The 22560-nt window shown below is 38.5% G+C and overlaps 1 long non-coding RNA gene across 1 annotated transcript in view; it reads right to left on the reverse strand.

The window, feature by feature from the left end:
• Positions 1-15201: 15201 nt before the first annotated feature.
• Positions 15202-22560, reverse strand: part of LOC137850176 (uncharacterized) — a 51703-nt gene continuing 44344 nt past the window's right edge. Inside the window, exons 2-3 of the long non-coding RNA XR_011092329.1 lie at positions 15873-16028; positions 15202-15302 (exon numbers count right to left, since the gene is read on the reverse strand). This is a non-coding gene — a long non-coding RNA (uncharacterized lncRNA). The remainder of the gene's footprint in view (positions 15303-15872; positions 16029-22560) is intronic.

A 22560-nucleotide genomic window follows, 5' to 3' on the forward strand; every position in this document is an offset into this window, starting at 1 on the left:
TAAAAAGAAAGAACTGCAACTCACCTTCTGAGTAAAGGAAATCCTAGGGTATACCTTCATTGCAAGGTTGTTCTGCTTTCACAGCTCTGTTGCCTAGAAGATAATGAGTAAAGGCAACAGACATAGCTTTATGTCCTTGGTATGCAAACACATTCAACTAGAAATGAAGGTCACACTGAAAACCTGTCAATGATCTTGTGGAAGTACATCTATGGACATGAGACTAGAGTATAAATTTAGCTTTCTCTTTTATGTGTTACATGACTATTGCCTTTATCATGACACAGATGCTGGGCTAATCATATATTGTCCATAAAAGTGGAACCCATCACCTTGGTGACTATTTAGGTGTACTGGGAAGTGAATTTTCACTAGATGAACACATCATTGCTTTCCTGTTGTCAGGATCCTAAGCCTACATCTATATGCAGTCAGGGGAAATGTTGCTTGAAATTAAAGCTAAGCCCATCTAACAGAGAAAAGAACAATTTTGAGATGTGGAGAATCCACATGTTGGTCTATGTTATAAATCCAGATTCCATTACCCTTAAAAAGGTCATAATAGAGCAGCATTACACCATCAGGAACAAGAAGAAAAGGACTACAGAAAATATGCCCCTTCTGAGTATGCAGAGGGTGATCTATAGCAACTGGGTAATTACTGAAAAATTGAACAGCACTACCTAACATTTTTCATCACCAAAAAGTGCTTGAAGTACCCCTTTATCACTGTTCTTGCAGGGTTTTCTAGCTGCTATGGGGATAGGTCTTTTGGAAAATGCTGACTTTGCTATGCTTGCAAATATTGCATGTGTTACACTTGCTGGCAATTAATATATCAGAAAATGCTCTGTAAGTGTCCTTTTGTCAAATTTGTGTAGAACTTAACTGAAAGTCTGGGCACTGTGGCCTTCAAGATTCTGTTCTGCTGCCAAAACAGGGCCATCCCACCAATACAAGACTCCCTTCTTTGGCAACCTCTCACACCAAGCTTGCAGACGTCCATCCACAAAGTCTGTATAAGCGAGCTATAACAGCGAGCTGTTCAACTCCCCTTTGCCTAAGGGTTGTGCTTAACAGTGACACTAACAAGACTGATTGTTCTCTACAACCTGCACTCAGCATTAATAACAGCTGAGTTGATTCAACATCCTTGCATCAATATCAAGGCAGAACAGGAGTATGATGTCCTACTGTCTGAACAGCTCCTATCCCTCCTGGAGCTATTGATCTGTTCCTCCCGAGACTGGGGAAAGCTATGCTTTGAACTGCTTTTGATGACCTGATAAAAGACATTTCTGAATTGCCCTGGATGCTTTGAAAGAGAACATTCTGTTAAAGTCTTGCCAGATAAATGTTCTCAAAAGCTGTCACAAAATCATTAAAAACCTGGGTAGTAAGAGTGTCTTTTAAAAATAAAAAAAGCTGCTAGTGAAATGAGATGAAGGTGTTATTATCCTCTTCCTAAATTATTATCCTCTTCCTAAATGTTGCTCTTCCTCATTTCCAGGGCTTTCTGTTAAGTAGTGATAGATTGCATGAAAAATAAAATATTGAAAAATAAGTATTGCACCATTAGCTTTGTGAATCTAAACTACTGTGTGGTACATGGGTATCTGGTCAGCTTTCTCTTGATTTCATATACCGTCAAGAGGATGGCTTCTTGACACTGAGATTCCTGTGATACACATATCTAGCAACAGTTTTGCAACTCTCACAAGCAGAATTAATCAGATCATTGATAGCAATCACATTTATTTTATTTGGGGGGAAATGACCAGGGGGTTACTTTTAAGGCCTTCAGTTAAGTACTCCACAAATTTGAGAAAAAGATGCTTACAGAGCAATTTCTGATATATTAATTGCCAACAAGTGTAACACATACAGTATTTGCAAGCACTGCAAAGTAAGTAGTCAGCATTTTCCAAAAGACTTTTCCCCACAGCAGCTAGAAAACCCTACAAGAACAGTGATAAAGGGGTAAAAAGTCTTTTTGTTTTCCTGTTATTGATGCTTAGTCATATAGTTGTCTATGGCATTATGTCATGTCCAACAGTAGTGTTATGAGAAAATACATAGAATTAGAATCACTACAGCTAAACCCAATTCCTAGCCTTACTGTGTATTACTTAAAGTAGATATTTTGAATTAATGGCACTTCTACTTGGACTCAAAGGGTGTCACGCAGGCATATTGCTGGCACCAAGATGTACAGAATCCGGGACTTGCTGTTTATTTCTTAAACTCCTGTCCCTAAATTTCCTTCTTCAGTTTTACAGGTGTTAAATTTTTAGCAATGCAGTCAACATAAAAGTCAATAAAATCACAGAGAAAGCAGATAAGAAAAAGCCCCAGCCATTCCATACTTTGTCTTAGATTGAAAAGCAATACTTTCATTTTCAGAGACCTTGATCACTTCCCATTTTATCTGACATTAAGCATCAGGAAGTGAATGCTGTGTTCATCTACATAGGTGCTATTCCACAAGAACCAGTGACTTCTTTAAAAATGAATCATGTCTTTAAAGTAATTAAGACAGTCCAATAATTTAAGTTGTGGGGAAGTAAAAGGAAGAGGTGTTTTTCTGTGGTTATTATATGGGGTAATCAATCTGTTCACAACCTACCTGGATGCAGGTCAAGAGAGGACATTTTGATCAATTACAGGCTATTGGCATCTGTTTAGAAGAGCTACTGAATAAAACATTTTATCCATTTCTTTCCTATTTTATTTTATTTGGGTACAAGACTTTATAAAAGTGTTTGTTGCCACAGGTACTTTACATACTACATGCTAGCAATCATAACTTATCTTTACCTACATATTTACTGAGATTTGTCATTAAAACAGTAGCAAATGGTCAGGATACTGCCTGTGGTCCAGAAGCGCCAGGGCTCCCTGTGTGGGTGGCTTAGGGCAGGGCCTGGCAGCCAGGGCCTATCCCACTGCTCCAAGAGGAACAGGGCAGCCAGGTGCACCATGGCAGCCCCAGCTCCAGGGGCACCTCCTTGGGGTAGGCTGAGGCGGGGCTGGGCATTGGGCCTGCAGGTGAACCTAGCTGGGCAAGGCCCATGTCCAGGTGGGGCAGGGCTATGGGATTTGGACCCTGACCCTGCTGCAGCTTCTCTGGAGTGGGGGCTAATGGGCCAGGGGGCTAATGTGAGGGTCTGGGCCTGGTCTCTGCGGAAAAGTCCAGGGGTAATGCTGAGGGACAGTGAATGCTAGTAGTGCCCTCAGGGCCCTGACACACACTGCATTTTTGAGAATTCTGACAGTAGCATATGAAAATATAAAAAATAGGCCATCTATCAACATTCTGTCATCACAAGTAATATTACCTCAGCCACCAAATAATAAAGCAGACAAAACTAGGAAAATTAACTTCTATCTCTCACATCACATTCAAAAACACTTCATCATTTTCCTTATTTTTCTATAAAACATCTGAATGTTTACATGTACAAGAAGCATTATAACATCTGTTAAATATTTTGGGTGAAATTTACTATCTCTTTGCTATCTATATGTAGTACCAAAGCAGTGCTGAATGTATAGTGCTATGACTGAAGCAAGAAGTCTGCCTTTCTTGAAAAGGATTTTTTGATTTTTTGCTACGTTGCACGAAGAGTACTATTAAAGATAAACTACATTTTAGCTCTATAGACCACTTCCTTCTTATGCTCCCAATAACCTACTAAGAGTTTTGGGTATTCAGCACTTCTGAGAGCAACATTATTATACAACATTATATATTTAGTATTAAATTCCAGAAGTTAACACTGTTAATGTTTAAAGATATTGACACATTTGAGAGATGAGACAGCAGCATCCTAATTCTGTATCAATGACCTGAAAGTTCAAAATAGCTAACGAATATGTAAAGGTTTGTTCTCCAATCATTCTCTTAAAAGATGGATGGTTTACGTAGTTGGTCATTTTTTTTTCTTCTTCCTGATATCCAAGCAAACTCCATAGAACCATATAGCCAGCTTTCCTTTCATTATGCTCCTGCATTTGGAAATTAGATTGTAACCTTTTCAAAATGTGCCTGGCCTGAAAACTAACCTTTTATCTCTAAAGATTATGTATTAGAAGGCTAGAAGCTGGAGAAAGAAAAGAAAAGAAAAACAAACAAACAAACAACAAAAAACTTGCTGTATTGTAATATTGTTGTGATTGTGCCCATTGGATATCAAAATGTGTTATATTTGATTAGAAAATAACATACAACAAAGCTGCAAAACCAAGAATTTTTGCCTCCTAAATTGTTTTTTCTATCATCTCTCAAATACTGGAATTGAACTCTTAGTCATAAAGGTCCCACAGCTAATTTTCTAATTATAATAAATTGATTTATTTTTCAAGACAGAGAAACTGTGTTTCCATAATTATTTCATAGCAACATCTTCCTTTAATAAAGCTCTCTTATTATCTTTTAAGGGAAATTAATTCTATTTTTATACCTAATTCTTTCACACTTAATTAGATCTAGTTGAGTTACTTACTGTACTCATAGGCAAACCCCAATTGTCTTAGAAAAATACACTCTGCCATTGATTATAGCCATTGATTATCTTTTATATACAGAATCATTTATAAGAATAATCATTTAATTATTTTATATGAATTATACACGAGTATTTGATTTCATGAAACACATAACATAAGAAGAAATTAATTGCATTTATTTCAGGATTTTATTTTATTTTTTTCCTAAGACAGGATCTTTCCTATCTCTGAGCTGCAGATAGTTATGCTGAAGTGGTCAGTGCACAATAAAACTTGGTACATCCCAAATCATGAAGCAGACTTTTTTTTTTTTTTTCCCTTTGGTCATTTAATATTACAAATAGTAAAATATAATTTGTTGTTATCTATATAAGGCATCCTTGTATTATTACTACAAGAATTATTCATCATTGGGCACACAGAAAATAACACTATTATTCTCCAGATAGTGCTGGAGAAAAAAAATCACAGATATTTTTGAGACTGACATGAGTTAGAAAACAGTCATCTTACCAGACTAATATTACTTACCTCACTTATCATCAAAAAAACCTACCAGTTCAAGTTTGGCTTCTTTTTCAACATGCATTGGAATCTATGTAAAACTATGCTATATATTAAGAAACAAAGCAAACAAACAACGAACAAAACCAACAAAAAAAAAAAAAAAAAAAAAAAAAAAAAAAAAAAAACAACGTGACAAACTTGCAGATAGTCCTTACTTCAAGACAGAAAAAAAGGTTTTGTATGCCTAGTGTTATGTGGTGTTTGTTTTGTTGTTGTTGTTTTGTTTTTGTTTTTTTAAGTGGTTTTTGGTTTTTGTGAGTCTGAAGAACTTACAAAGTAGTAATGCAATGACTTTCCCCTCTCTATATTCATGAAAGTTAAGATTTTAAACTGAGTACAAACTGCACATATTTTGTGTTTCAAACAAGACCACAGAAATCTGCAACTGTCTACACACTAAAGAAAGTTAAAGTTTCAGTTAGAAACTATATAGGAAATAAACAATAAACTGAAAACGATTAATATATATATATATTACATTCTTGAGCTGTTTCATGTCAGAAATTCCAAAATTATGTTATTATTATAGTTTTTTACAATTTTTCTACTTTATAATTTTACAAATGTATGCAATTAAAATATTGTTTAAAATATTGTTTAAAATATCCTAACAAATTAAATTAACAAATTAACAAATTAAAATATCCTAACAAATAGTTACTACAACTATGTATACTATATATACATTATAAATATATATATACACACTATAATTATATATATTATATATATATACTATATATATACACACTATAATTATATATACTGTATATATATGTACTATATATATACACACTATAATTATATATACACACTATAATTATATATACTGTATATATATACTATAAATATTTGATTCATTAAAAAAAAAATAAATAAATTTAAAAAATAGTAGCCAGCATAGAATACCATTCAACAGTTTTATGCTCTGGAAGCATAATCTAATCCCATCTAATTCAACATCCAGCCTTCAAATAATGCCATAAACTGAAAAGAAAATAATGCATTAAAAATTGCAGAGGATTTGGAATTTGAATGGGAAAAAAGAGTAAGATGTGAATGAAAGTGTCATACTAAAAGAGGAACAACAACCTCCAAAAGAATTGTTGTAGAAGGTTGGACATCATCTGCAACAGGAAGAAACCATAGAATCGTAGAATATCCTGAGTTGGAAGGGACCGTGTAATAATCCTGTGTGAATTAAGGGCACAGGTTATCTATGGGTTATCTATGGGTTATCTTAATCTATGTTTGTCTCCTACTTCAGTATGTGTTACCAAGCACCCAATTATCATAATAATCATATCTTCACTTGACCTCCTGACAGAAAGTTTTAGGAAAATTGATATACACTTAAAAATAATATGGCACATCTCTTCATTTATACATGCTACATTGGCCTTTGAAAGTTTCTTGAAACAGCCATCTCATTCTTGAAACAGCCATCTCAAGTTTCAAGTGCATCTGCCATGAGGTAGGAATTAACCAAGTTTGGGGGCAAATGGGCAGTCCGTGTATGCAGAGAAAATTAACATCATCATAATAGAGTCAGGGTATCTCCATTAAACTATCATGAATGCTAGCAGTTCATGAAGCAAATTGAATAGCTCATATTTTAGAACTATTGTCTCAGACTCAATGCAAATTTCAATTATATATATATATATATATAATCAAAAGAAGTGAGCTACCTACATTTTCACTCAATGAAGAGGAAAGCAGAGATCACACTATCTTTATACCAGCTCTGCCTGTTCCTCCATGCCTCACCAGAAATAAAAATAGGTTTAGAGAAACAATACTTGTATGTTTAGTGATTAAGTTAGGAATTGTAGATAGATTTTGTTGTGCTTGTACAATGAGGTGCTTAATACCTTCTTTGCCTCAGTCTTTAGCGGCAAGAGCAGTTGTTCTCTGGATACCCAGTACCCTGAACGGGTGGAAGGGGATGGGGAGCAGAATGTGGCCCTCATATTCCACCAGGAAATGGTTGGCAACCTGCTATGGAACTTGAATGTGTGCAAGTCGATGTGGCCGGATGGGATCCACCCAAGGGTACTGCAAGAACTGGCAGAGGAGCTGGCCAAGCTGCTTTCCATCATTTATCAGCAGTCCTGGCTATCAGGGGAGGTCCCAGTATACTGGTGGCTAGCAAACGTGACGCCCATCTACAAGAAGGGCCGGAGGGCAGACCCTGGGGAACTATAGGCCTGTCAGTTTGACCTCAGTGCCAGGGAAGCTCATGGAGCAGATTGTCTTGAGTGTCATCACACGGCACTTGCAGGGCAAGCAGGCCATCAGGCCCAGTCAGCATGGGTTTATGAAAGGCAGGTCCTGCTTGATGAACCTAATCTCCTTCTATGATAAAGAGACACGCTGGGTGGATGAGGGACAGGCTGTTGATGTGGTCTACCTTGACTTCAGTAATGCCTTTGACACCGTTTCCCACAGCATTCTCCTCAAGAAACTGGTTGTTCACGGCATGGACTGGCATATGCTTTGTTGGGTTAAAAACTAGCTGGATAGCTGGGCCCAAAGAGTCATGGTGAATGGAGTCAAATCCAGGCTGGTCACTAGTGGTGTCTCCCAGGGCTCAGTACTGGAGACAGTTCACAGAATCACAGAACCACAGAATTGTCAAGGTTGGAAGAGACCTCAAGATCATCAAGTCCAACCTCTGACCTAACACTAACAAGACCTCCACTAAACCATATTACTACGTTCAACATCTAAACATCTTTTAAAGACCTCCAGGGATGGTGACTCAACCACTTCCTTGGCAGCCCATTCCAATGCCTAACAATACTCTCAGTAAAGAAGTTCTTCCTAATATCCACCTAAAACACCTCTGGCACAACTTTAGCCCATTCCCCCTCATCCTGTCACCAGGCACATGAGAGAATAGACCAATCCCTACCTCTCTACAGCCTTCTTTGATGTACCTATAGAGTGTGCTAAGGTCACCCCTGAGCCTTCTCTTTTCCAGGCTCAATAATCCCAGCTCCCTCAGGCACTCCTCATAGGACTTGTTCTCCAGATCCCTCACTAGCTTTTTCACCCTTCTCTGGACTCTCTCGAGCACCTCCATGTCCTTCCTATAGTGAGGGCCCAAAACTAAACACAGTACTCAAGGTGTGGTTTCACCAGAGCCGAGTACAGGGAGACAATCACTTCCCTAGACCTGCTGGCCACACTGCTTCTTATACAAGCCAGGATGCTGTTCGCCCTCTTGGCCACCTGAGCACACTGCTGGCTCATATTCAGTCGACTACCAACAAATACTCCCAGGTCCTTCTCCTCCAGGCAGCTTTCCAACTCCTCATCTCCCAGCCTGTAGCTCTGCTTGGGGTTATTGCGCCCCAGATGCAGGACCCAGTACTTGGCCTTGTTGAACTTCAGTTGGCCTCAGCCCGTCGGTCCAGCCTTTCCAGATCTTCCTGCAGAGCCTTTCTACCCTCGAGCAGATCGACACATGCGCATAGCTTGGTGTCATCTGCAAACTTACTGAGGGTGCACTCAATCCTCTCATCCAGATAATGTATTTTATTTAATAAAGATATTAAAGAGAACTGGCCCCAGTACTGAGCCCTGGGGAATGCCACTAGTGACCAGCCTCCAGCTGGAGCTGACTCCATTCACCAAAACTCTTCGGGCCCGGCTATCCAGCCAGTTTTTAACCCAATGAAGTGTATGCCAGTCCAAGCCAAGAGCAGCCAGTTTCTTGAGGAGAATGCTGTGGGAAACGGTGTCAAAGGCATTACTGAAGTCAAGGTCTCTTCCAACCTAAACGATTCTGTAATTCTATGATTTTGAGCCGTTCTTTCCTTTTCCTCAGCCTGCTCAGTTTGAATATGAATGACGTGTTTGAATGTGAATGGCTAAAACATGTAAAGCTGGTTCATGGATCATTTATTTATAAAGGTTATCTCAATGCTACATGCATTTTTATTTTTTTTCTTATGAAATTGTCTAACAAATCTAGATGTTCTACATTACTGGCATCAATCTCCTGCATAGCAGTTGGGTCCAGGGCAGTGAAGTAACAGAGAGAAAAGCTCTCTCTGAAAAACAGAAGCAATGACGTAATTAGTGTAAAGGTAACACCTAACCTCTAAACTTAACTCTAGGTAGCATCTCTGTACTCAAAAAACAATACACAATAATAGAATTTTCCATTCAATTTGATATTCAGTCTTTTTGCCTCAACACACAGAGCTTCTCTTCAAGAACTGGACATATTTAATCATAAAACTTCATGTCTCTGGTGTACACACCACATGCTAGACCTGCTGTGGATTTTAATGTCAATGGAAAGATTAATTGAATTTATAGTCTCTCTAAAATGAAGTAGAGTGTCATATTTATCAGAAGATGAGTGAAACAAAATTGCCAAGATGTATTACTGATTTCCTGTTTCATTTTTTCATATTATATAGTCTATATTTTTATACTACTTTCATGAGTGTATCTTTCTTCCCTTTTCTTTGTTCTTGTAGTCCACTTCTATTAAGTGACTTTTCATAAAAGTGAGCAAATACAGTGGAATTTATTTGAATAAAAGTCATTTTCTCTAAATGAAATTTGTATAATACCTCATTAGCTTAACTACCTGGATTTGTGGTTTTAAAAGTATTTAAAAAACAAAATTATGGAAAAACTGTTTCCAGTGGAAAGAAGAAGCTGTCTCTCTTGTTTCTCAAGGAAATACACTTCCCTCATCATAAATACGGATCTTCTTTCTTTGTTTTATTTCAGTAGTTTTCCAGATGCTGTGGAAGCCACTAGATTCAAAGTAACACTAGAAATTATAATAATAAAATGAAGATGAAAACTGATTTAACATCTGGATTATTAATTAAATCTAATAATAATCTACTAATGACATAGCTTCTGATCATTAAATCTCTAGTGATTTATATTAGATTGTTAAAAACAGAAGTTCTGAAACCCTAACCTATTCCTCATTCCGTCAATTATTAGAGATGCTTTTGATTTCAAACCAGTGAGGTTTCACTTTGAATTCTGCCACTCAGAGGAATGTCTTTTACTTCTACTAGATGCAGCAGGAGGAATGACAGTATTGCACTAGCTTTGATGGGTTAGTGTTAATGTTACAAGTGTATGAAGGAAAAGTAACATCTTTTATGAGACCAGACAAGATCTAATGTTTAGTATAGAGAAGCTGAGAAATACCTTGTGTTTTAGAATGTGCACTTTGCCCTCATCACTCTTCCATAACAGTAAGACCAACAAACTTTCAAATTTCTTGCTTCCATAGAGAGAAATCGTGGTCTTCTTCAACCCTGTTGAAGTTATATCATTCTTGAGTAGATACCTATCCTAGAGGACTGGAAAAATCAAAGCCCTGGAACACAGCTTGTTGAAGTTTTTAATGTGAAAAATGGCTGATATGCCTAAAGTTCATTTGCTTTTCAGCTGATATCTGTTAAAGACATTATTTTCCCCTTTAGAGAAACAATGAGACCAATGAGACAAGTAGAAGCTCGTCATCTTTTTCATTACAAAATTCTGGATGAAAAATAAGAATTAAGTCCCAGTTTTATCTCATTGTTTTAAGTGGGGAAAAGAAAAAGAAAGGGAAGGGAAGGGAAGGGAAGGGAAGGGAAGGGAAGGGAAGGGAAGGGAAGGGAAGGGAAGGGAAGGGAAGGGAAGGGAAGGGAAGGGAAGGGAAGGGAAGGGAAGGGAAGGGAAGGGAAGGGAAGGGAAGGGAAGGGAAGGGAAGGGAAGGGAAGGGAAGGGAAGGGAAGGGAAGGGAAGGGAAGGGAAGGGAAGGGAAGGGAAGGGAAGGGAAGGGAAGGGAAGGGAAGGGAAGGGAAGGGAAGGGAAGGGAAGGGAAGGGAAGGGAAGGGAAGGGAAGGGAAGGGAAGGGAAGGGAAGAGAAGAAAAAAGAAAAGAAAAGAAAAGAAAAGAAAAGAAAAGAAAAGAAAAGAAAAGAAAAGAAAAGAAAAGAAAAGAAAAGAAAAGAAAAGAAAAGAAAAGAAAAGAAAAGAAAAGAAAAGAAAAGAAAAGAAAAGAAAAGAAAAGAAAAGAAAAGAAAAGAAAAGAAAAGAAAAGAAAAGAAAAGAAAAGAAAAGAAAAGAAAAAAGAAAAGCTAAACGCATAGAATGAGATTCACATAGTTTGAAACGAATATCCAGAGGTCGTCTGGCCCAGCCTCTTGTTCAAAGCAGCATAGGCCATGTAGGTCATGTCCAGTCAAGCTTCAAGCTTCGAATGCCTCCAAGGACATATAGGGTGTACCACATCTCCAGACATATGTTAAAGTCTTGTCAAATTGTTTTCTCCTTTTATGCAGTGTTGTGTTTTAACCCTGTTAGGCAGCTAAGCCCCATATAACATTTCCAGGAAATGGGGGCTCCATCACACAAAACAGGTACTTGGAAGACAAATGCTATCACTCCTACTGTACCCCCATCTCCTCCTTCCTTCCCCCAGATTCTATTGCTGAGTATGGTGTCATATGTTATGGGGTATCGCTTTGGTCATTTTGGGTCATTTGTCCAGTCTGTGTCCTCTCCCAGCTTCCTGTGCTTCCTCAGAGCTTACTGGCATGGCAGTATGAGAAACCGAAAAGACCTTGATTCTGCTTAAGTACTGCTCAGCAACAACTAAAATATCATTGTGTTATCAACACTGCCTTTCATTACAAATACAAAACACAGCATCATACAAGCTACATGAAGAAAATTAGCTTTACCCCAGCCAAACCCAGCATGTTGACTCAGACTTTCCCACTTTCTTATTTGTATCTGTTGTATCTCATCATTCCACTGCATACCACTAAGATGCATCTTTCCCGACTGTTTTTACACCCTCCTTTAGGTAGCTGTAGATAGAAATGAGACTTGACCTTAACCTTCTCTCTCCAGGAAGAACAAATCTAGCCCCCAAACCAACTTAACTTCCTTCTGCACTTCAATGTTTGTTTGTTGTTGTTTTTGTTTTCTTTTTGTTTGTTTGTTCGTTTTGTTTTGTTTTGTTTTTCTTAGGATCCCAGAGCTGGATGAAGCAATCTTTTTATCCTTAATTTTTAAATCTTTTTTTAATCTTTAAGGTCTTTTTAAGAGCTAGTACTCCACAGAATTATCTAATTTTTGTCTATGTCAAAAGCAATAGTTTAAGACTATTGGATGCATTATTATTAATTGCATCCATCTCACATATAAGAAATAATAAAATGCAAGACATTTTGTATGTGATGGGTAAAAAGAAAGTTCTGAGCAAACAAGTTTTCTTGGTGCTTTGTATTCTGTAAAATACACATTTAGAAAAGATAACTATTTAACTTCTGTTTACAATTGGAGTTTGATTCATAATTTAGCCCCCCCCCAAATGCTTCTGGATCCATAAGCATCAAATTCAGAATAAATATACAAACATAATTTTTGGTTAATGTAGAACAGTCAAAACAAAGAGTAACATTAGATAGTAATACTTGAGATAGATAAAACTGATTGAAATTTATTTTGGATTATTACCTTGTTCAATGTATGTTATAGTATAATTTATCTAAATTATGAAAGAAAATCATAGTTAGGCCAAATTTTTCCTTAAAAAAAAAAAAAAAAAAAAAAAAAAAAGATAAGTGGTGTTTTTTTTGTTTTATTTTGTTTTGTTTTCCACAATAAACAAATAAATAAATAAATAAATGCAAATGTCTTTAAGAGTAGAATTTAGCTCCAGATTCAGACATCTAAATTCTTGTTGCAACAACATAGCTTACAACATGTAAACTGCTGTCTAAGCACCCATCATAATCAATGAAGTTGTAGCCAGTATAGTCAGTGAAGTCTAGGGACCTATTTATCTCATCCTAAAGTAGAAGTCTGCTTTAAGATAGCTGAATAGCTCTGTATATCCACTGCCTGTATTGACTAGATTGCTATTGACTGTAGAAGGAGCTTAGATACCTAGGTCAGGTGTAAGCATTTATATTGCAAAATATAGCAGAATGACTAAGCTGCCCAAACATAAGCTCCTGAACAGGGTGATATATCCTGCACAAATGCTTCTAAAGAGCTGGCAGCCACAGCATGATATACTGGCACTGGAGGTTTACATTCAAACAGCCTTATGTGTCTGATTCTGGAGGTGAATCCTACTCATGATCAGTGTGATTCTTTAAGTTGCCAGCAAATTTCAAGTGTTCTACTGGTGAGCAGGAGGAAAACAACACCTGGAAATACCAAAGGTCTGATCTGGTAAAGGGCCTGAGATATGAGCCTAGGTATTCTGCAGGCTTAAAGCAATGTGACTATTCAAGTGATACATAAGTGGATCTCTGCAACAGAGAGCAAGGGTGTGTCCATACTTCACCAGTGAACCTCAGCCATAATTAGGCAGAAGGGAAGGATCAAGCTACGCTTTTCTGTAGTATATTCTCTTCCTTCTTACTGGCTTGACCTGCAGACAGCACGAGCTGTATCCATTGGACCAAGACAGGAGGAACCATGTGCTGAGAGTGCGCTGGAGTCAGCTGTAAGCAGACTGGGAGGGAGCACTCCCCTGGATCTTGAAGACCACTTTAGTTAGATTCACCTTAACATGCAGCAGAGATACGTGAAAGATACATACTTTGGAACACTCATAAATACATTAAATTGTATCCTTAGATGAAACCAAGCTGAATCTGAATAAAGTAATCATATACAGTTCTATTTTGAATTAATTTTGAATTTTTGATCATCAAAACAATCATATTCTTACTATTTATCTATTACAAACAAATCACAATGCAGAACACGTTGCTAAAGATTCAGTGAAAATATTTAGCTGTCCTGTTTTCCTAGCTCTTTGACCTTATATTTATTTATTTATTTATTTATTTATTTAATCCTGCTCTTCCTTCCAAACCCTCATTGTCAATGTTCATATTTTTTGGCCTATAGCTCAATTTGTTCCTTAATGTACTACTGCTACTTGTGAATCATTGCCAAATTCAGTAGGCTAGAAATATGGACATCTGTAGTCACAACAGGATACAGCAGTGATGCTATCATGTTGACATTACCTCCCTTAGTAGTATGGCCCACCAAATCTGCAACAACATAGAGAACTCTGCAATGTAAACATTCATTCTGAAATTAGTTTTAGCTCCCAAAAAGTAGCCATAAATTAATATTTCCAGTCCTTGATTCTACTTTAAAAAATTGACCTTTTCTTTAATGCAATTTTTATGAGCCATCACATCAGTGTTACAAAAATTGCAGTATCAAACTGGAAAAGAAATATCTTGGAGCAAATAATTGAAAATCAGCTTGGTACTGTTACTTCTCAAAGAGTATAACACCTTCATCAGAATGTACTTTTTCATATTGGTGTAGACCAATAAATTTGAGTGGGTTAGTTTCTGTTCACACAATATTTTTCTTCTAATTACCTATACTAACAGCTTAAAGTAGTTATGAAATGTCTCTATTGTGTTTTCACTGTGCATGGCTTTGCATTTCAGAAGCTATATTTCTGCTGGGCTTGGAAAGAAGCAGGTACAGGTCTTTCAGCTGTCTAGTTTTCTAACAGCAGTAGGGAGATATATCTTTCAAAGAACAGAATTTGAATACATTGCCAGATCTAGCTAATATCAATCATATCATTACTGTGTTAGTTCCCAAGTTCCCACTCTCTTCACCTTAGTTAGTCCTATGAAGAATTTAAACTGGCTATCAACAATTCCTTCACAAACATGAACATTTCAAAAACATATGCTTTATTTGGCTTTTTTTTTTTTTTCAATATTGCTACAGAGAAGCTACACATATCTTCCCAACATAATACTTAAATATTTAATATTTAAATTAAAAAAAAAAAAAAAGCCACCAGAATTGAGCAAGTTCATAATGACCACTTTCAATTGGCCATGCATTATTCAATCATTCCATTGAAGTAATACATTTAGCAGTATAAGCTATGCTTTTTCCCTCTTTAAAATATTTAGCTGTCTTTTAAGAGTCTTCTTAATTTTGAATTCCTGGGCATATATTTTCTTCTTTTTAGAGAATTACAGTACTAGATATTTTTTCCAGTCATCTTTTGCTCTATATTCAGAATCTCAACTTTAGTTTAATTTAGTTTCTATTATTTAGGAAAACTATCTCTTTTGTCTTACCTCATGCAAGTATAACATTCATGTAGCTTTAGTGATTTCTGTGGAGTTACCCCAGCTCTCTACTTTATTCTAGAGCTCTCTACTTTATTCTCCTCTTATTCTAGAAGAGAAAAAATAAGTAATAGAAAAGATGGAATTCATGCAATAAACACTTAGAATACTATGTGTTTTTTTCTTCCTTTCAGATTAAAAAATAAAAAATAAAATAGGAAATATATATTTATACAAACATAACAGCCTTACAATGTTTTCTAAATGAAGGAATGAATGAAAGATAGAAACAGAAAAATCTCAGTGGCTGAGTTTCAACGTTTTCTGTTGGATATGACTGTAACAATATTAAAAAATATCATAAAATTACTCTAAAATTTACAAAACCAAATTATTTTAATGTTATAGAAATTACTGCTAATATTTCAATTTATTAATCAAATATTACTTCCCTTGCATGTCTTTGAATTATATTTTTCTGTTGTCTTTGATTTTGCAAAACAGGAGGTGAACAAAGACGGCAGGTTTATCATCACTTTAAATTCAATTTCATTCTGAAGATTCTGAAATTTTGAAGATTCTGAAGATCTGAGATTCTGAAAGTCATATTCTTCTTATGTGCTCTGAGTTTTGTTCTGTGATATTATCTATTTTTAAAGTGATATTTCAAGATACTTACCATCAGAATAAATAGTATGTTCTTGGAATCATAAAAGTGCAAAGAATAGATTTGTAGTCATTTATGATGGCTCTTGCCATCTGCTAGTCTGATATACTTTGGAGTGATCAGGTGAAATGATTCCAAGAGAGTATTTCAAATATTATCCTCTTCCTCCTTCATGAAAACAAAACAAAACAAAACAAAATATATTTACTTGCCCCTTTATATACCTTGACTTACTTGAGCTTAGTCATTTTCACTGAAATGAGAAAATCAAAGGTAAATACACATGCAGGAAGAATCAGAGTAATCCAACTCTCTTGAGGGAAAGGAGAAATACTTATAACAGTGGAATGAAAATCAAATAACAAAAACCCAGCAAACATAAAAAAAAAAAAACAACTCACACAGTGTTTGAAAACTGTCACAAGAAGATAGTTGATATTTTTTTCTCTAATACCATGGCTCCTACTTTGGCTGATTTACATTATTCCCTAAGACAGTATAGATTTGTAGCCCCTAAACTCTGAAACAAATTACTTGTTGTATCCTGGGGAAATGTCACTATACAGTTTCTGTGGTCTAATGTTTTTCCTGAGAATTGATTTCTAGCCCTTGGGCTAAATGGACCTTTGATGTGGTTTAGTAGGGGTCTTCTTAAACTCCTATACAGCTTGGCTTTGTGGATAACTAATGAGGAAAAGTAGCACAATCCTAGACAAACTATTCTTTGTAAACACCAATGATAGGGCCCGCAGGAACGGTGTTAAGCTGAGGCAGGGGAAGTTTAGGCTGGACATCAGGAAGAGGTTCTTCACAGAGAGGGTGGACGCACACTGAAACAGGCTCCCCAGTGACATAGTCACTGCACCAAGCCTGTCTGAATTTAAAAACATTTGGACTGTGCACTTAGTTACATGGTCTAAACTTTTGGGCAGACCTGTGTGGTTCCAGGAGCTGGATTTGATGATCCTTATGGGTCCCTTTCAACTCAGGATGTTCTATGACTCTATGATTCTATGAAATGTCCGAAATATCAGCTATTCAAACCATCCAGGAACAGCCATCTAATGTCATCCTTCTTTACTTACTAGAGAACAAGTCTGGGGAGTTTTGAAGGAAAAGAAGGGAGGTAAAATTCAAAGTGTGATGAATAATATAACTGATTGGTTTGTTTAGAGATTCTGTATTTGCATTACATGTTAGCTTTGTGGAATCTTTGTCATTCAAAAGCAGAAAGAGAACCTGTTTTTTCATGATCCTATCTGTTGAACTCTGGTTTCAGAAGATTTGCAGTTGAGGATTTGAGAAGTTGAGGTAGAGTACCTACATTCAGAGTCCTGTGTAAGCAAAATCACAGTCAAGCTTTAACATTAAGGAAAGAGCAAAGATCCTGAATTCACAGAAAATATTGTGAATTTTCTCATAACTGAGAAATTATGCTATTGAACTTAAAACAAGACTGGGTCAGATCAATAGGATGAACCTAGCATGGGCACGACAGGTAGACAAAAAATTGTAAATTAATCTTTTATTTTAATGTCTCAACCCTGAGATCTAAGATCTGTGTTTTAAGAAATCATTACACTAATTTCTGTTCTATTAATATCTTTTTTATTATTATTATTTATTTTTTATGCATTTACTTCAAGAAAAATTGTGAGCAATTCAGTCTCATAGCTTTGACCAGCTCAGTGTCTTATCCCACAAAGATACAGTAAATTTGTCTTTCAGTCTATACCCTCACTATGTTGTAGTCATGGAAAATGCTACACATGCCAGCGCTGGGATATATCATTAAGACATCCAGAAAGCTTGATTAGAAAGCAAGAAAAATGACTAGAAGTAACACAGATGCAGCATGACTACTCAAGTGGATACATCCTAAGAGGAGCAGTAAAGGACTTAGTATAGCAGCAAATTTTTTCATCATTCCTTCTGGTCAAAGGGCAGGGGATTGAAAGGGCCAGTTGAATCTGTCAAACAGATGGTTACAGGACTGGTGTAATAGAAAGGGGTTGACTACTTAGGTCATGAGACTCTGAGAAACCTGGTCTGCTGGGGGCTGGTAGGGCCCACCTGTCAGAGAAGAGGAAGAGAATCTTCTGTCATAAGATTGTCAAGATGGTGAAGAGGGCTTTAAACTAAAGTTTCCAGGGAATCAGAACCACAATCCATCCATTTCTTCCCAGTTTTATACAGGTGTCAGCAATAGGTGCCCAAAGCCTGGAGAAGGGTCAACAGGAGAGCACCTGAAGAGCAGCACAAAGGAATTCCAGCTACTCCAGCCACTAAGTCAACTCACGTCTCTATTCTAACACACCTAGCATGGAGAATAAACAAGATGAGTTAGAGATGTACCTCATTAGCATTATGGAGATGTGGTGGGATGACTCCCATGGGAGGAATGCTGGAAGGAAGGACACAGCTTTTTCATGAAGGACAGACAGAGGAGGCATCTCCCTCTTTGTCAATGAGCAGCTGGAGTGCATGGAGCTCTGCCAGTGAATGGATGAGGAGCTGACAGAAAAACTGTGGGTCAGGATTAAAGGGAGGGAAGTGACATGGGACAATATAGTGGGGGTCTGCTACAGGCCACCTGAAGATAAGGCCCTCTTTAAACAGAAGCAGCTTCATGTTCACAAGCTGGGAGACTTCAACCAACCCAGTATCTGTTGGAGGGACCACACATCAAGGCATATGCAATCTAAGAGGTTCCTGGAATGCATTGGCAATTACTTCCTTCTCCAAGTGATAGAGAAGCCAACAAGGAGAGGTGTTATGCTGGACCTCATTCTCACCAACAAAGAGATGCTTGTGGGGAATGTGAAGCTCAATAGCAGCCTTAGCTGTAGTGGTGTAGTTTTGGATCAGTCAATGTAGTTTTGGTAGGGTGCCATAGGACAGAGCCCTGGAGGGAAGAGGGGCCCAAAAGAGTTGGATCATATTCAAGGATCACTTTCTCCAAGCTCAGGAGCACTGCATCCCCCAAAAAAAAAAAATATATATATATATATATATATATATGGATATTCTGGGAACACAGAGAAATCACACAAGCAGATGGGGATCAGGTTAGGAAAGAAAGCCAAAGCCCTTTAAGAATTAAATTTGGCCAGGAATATCAAGGGACACAGAAAGGCAAAAATGAGAAGAATGAAAAATGAGAAGGTGACTTGGGACTCCCAACAGGGCTTCACTAAAGGCAGATCATGCCTGACAAATTTGGTGGCCTTCTGCATAGGGGAAGAGAAACAAACATCATCCACCTGGATTTGTGTCAACCATTTGACCCTGTCCCCCCTGATATCCTTGTCTCTAACTTGGAGAGACATGGATTTGACAGTTGGACCACTCAGTGGGTAAGGAATTGATTGGATGGCTGTTGTGGTCAATATCTCAGTGTCCAGGTGGAGATCAGTAACAAGTGGTATTCCTAAGAGATGAGTACTGGGATATTTTATTTAACATCTTTGTCAGTGACACAGACAGTGGGACTGAGTGCAGCCTCAGCAAGTTTGCCAATGACACCAAGCCATGTGGTGAGCTCAGCACACTGGAGGGAAGGAATGACATCCAGAGGGACCTGAACAGGCTTGAGAGGTGGGCCTGTGCAAATGTCATGAGGTTCAACAAGGTCAAGTGAAAGGTTCTGCACCTGGCCCTGAGCAATCCCAAGCCTAAATGTAGGCTGGTTGGAGAATGGATTGAAAGCAGCCCTGAGGAGAAGGACCTGGTGGTGTTGGCTGATGAGAAGCCCAATACGAGCCTACAGTGTGTGCTTTTGCAACCCAGAAAGCCAACTGTATCCTGGGCTGCATCAAATGCAGCATGACCAGCAGGTTAGGGAAGTGTTTCTCCCCTTCTGCTCTGCTCTCTTGACCCCCCACCTGGAGCACTGTTGCAGCTCTGAGGCTTCCAGAACAAGAAGGATGTGGATGTATTAGAACAGGTCCAGAGCAGGGCCATGAGGATCATGAAAAGCTGGAGCACGTCCCCTGTGAAGACAGGCTGGGAGAGTTGGGGTTGTTCAGATTGGACAGAAGGCTCCAGGGAGACCTTGTAGTAGCCTTCTAGTACCTATAGGGGACCTACAGGAAAGCAGGAGAGGGACACTTTATCAGGAAGTGTAATGAAAGGCAAGAGCTAATGGCTTTAAACTAAACAAACAAACAAACAAAAAAGATTATGATTAATAATTAGGAAGAAATTCTTTACTATGAAGGGAGGCACTGGAACAGGTTGCCCAGAGAAGCTGTGGATACCTTATCCCTGGAAGTGTTCAAGGTGAGGTTGGATGGGGCTTTGAACAACTTGATCTATTGGAAGGTGTCCCTACCCATGACAGGGGGGGTGGAATGGGTAAATAAGGTCCATTCCAACCCAAAGCATTGTATGATTCTACGATTACATGATTCTATGATTCAATGATTCAGTAATTCTATGATTAAATAGCCAGACATATAACTCTAGAAGGACAGGTATATTTTTCTGCAGACTCTGATAGATGTCTGGAAAATTGAACCCCTCCCCAAATACATATATACCCCATTTTCCTTGAGAAAAATAGGCAACTAATTGTTGTGGCTTTTTTTGTTGTTTTTGTTGTTAGTGGTGGTTTTTTTGTTGTTGTTTATTTCTTTTTTTTTTTTTCCAAAAACCAATAAAGAGGACAACAAATAAACAACAACAACTGATAAACAGGAAAAAGTCTATTTCCTCCTTCCCCCCCCCAAAAAAAAACAAACAAACAAACAAACAAAAAAAAAAAAAAAAAAAAAATGAAAAAACTGTGACCTATTAACCTGCCTCTGTGTAAAGACTGCTTTTGGAAATCATAGAATCATAGAATCATAGAATATCCTGAGTTGGAAGGGACCCTTAAGGATCATCAAGTCCAACTCTTGACACCGCACAGGTCTACCCAAAAGTTCAGACCATGTGACTAAGCGCACAGTCCAATCTCTTCTTAAATTCAGACAGGCTCGGTGCAGTGACCACTTCCCTGGGGAGCCTGTTCCAGTGTGCAACCACTCTCTCTGTGAAGAACCCCCTCCTGATGTCAAGCCTAAACTTCCCCTGCCTCAGCTTAACCCCGTTCCCGTGGGTCCTGTCGCTGGTGTTAATGGAGAAAAGGTCTCCTGCCTCTCGACACCCCCTTATGAGGAAGTTGTAGACTGCGATGAGGTCTCCCCTCAGCCTCCTCTTCTCCAGGCTGAACAGACCCAGTGCCCTCAGCCGTTCCTCGTACGTCTTCCCCTCCAGGCCTTTCACCATCTTCGTAGCCCTCCTCTGGACACTCTCCAACAGTTTCATGTCCTTTTTATACTGTGGTGCTCAGAACTGCACACAGTACTCGAGGTGAGGCCGCACCAGCGCAGAGTAGAGCGGGACAATCACCTCCCTCGACCTACTAGCAATGCCGTGCTTGATGCACCCCAGGACACGGTTGGCCCTCCTGGCTGCCAGGGCACACTGCCGGCTCATATTCAACTTGCTGTCTACCACGACCCCCAGATCCCTCTCTTCTAGGCTGCTCTCCAGCGTCTCATCGCCCAGTCTGTACATGCAGCCAGGGTTTCCCCATCCCAGGTGCAGGACCCGGCACTTGCTCTTATTGAACTTCATGCGGTTGACGATCGCCCAGCTCTCCAACCTATCCAGATCCCTCTGCAAGGCCTTTACACCCTCATTCGAGTCCACAACTCCTCCTTTCCATTGCAGGTCTCAATTTACTTTGCAAACTTCTATTTAAACTTCTTTGGAGTTGCACATTTCTCTGTGCCTTGGTCCTAGCTGAGACCTCTCTCATGAGATATGATGAAGACTTTCATGCAAAGACTGCTTATAGGACATCTCATATAACAGCCCTTTGGCAACCTCCACGAGCTGAAACTCCTTTTTTTTTTTTTTGTCAGAGTCCTGAGTGCACTAGCAGTACTTATTTGCCCTGACCAGCTCTACATGGGTGTTCCACCCAAGTACCTTCAACCCAGAGGCCTGGGAGTTGCATTTAAGATCAGTGAGCTTACCAGTGTTATGATGTCCTGGTTTCAGCTAGGGTAGAGTTAATTTTCCTCCTAATATCAGCTATGGTGCTGTGCTTTGGATTTAGGATGGTAATAATGTTGATAACATGCTGATGTTTTAATTATCGCAGAGCAGTGCTTACACTAAACCAGAGACTTTTTCATCTTCTCACACTGCCCTGCCAGTGAACAGGCTGGGGCTGCATCAGGGCCTGGAGGAGGCAGAACCAGAACAGCTGACCTGAACTGGACAAAGAGATATTCCATACTATCTGATGCCATGCTGAAAAACTAATATGGGGTGGCTGGCCAGGGTGGGTGGAGGCACTGTTTGGGTTGGGATGGGCATCAGCCATCGGGTAGTGAGCAATTGCTTTGTGCATTACTAGTTTTGTACACATTATTAGTAGCAGTACTATTATCATTAATATTTTTCTTTCTTTTCTGTCCTAATAAACTGTCTTTATCTCAACCCACAAGCTTTCACTTTTTTTCTGATTCTCTCCCCCGTCCCATTGTGGGGAGGGGAAGGTAAGTGAATGGCTGTGTGGTGCTTAGCTGCTGGCTGGGTTAAACCCCAACAGATGATCTTAAATAAATGTTATCAGGGAGCAGTGAAGACCAGCTGCACTGTAAGGAAAGGGAGAACAGAGCTAAGAGGGATCTGGTTGGGCAAG

This window comes from Anas acuta, chromosome 1 (genome assembly GCF_963932015.1).
Source record: "Anas acuta chromosome 1, bAnaAcu1.1, whole genome shotgun sequence".
In the NCBI taxonomy this organism is placed as follows: domain Eukaryota; kingdom Metazoa; phylum Chordata; class Aves; order Anseriformes; family Anatidae; genus Anas; species Anas acuta.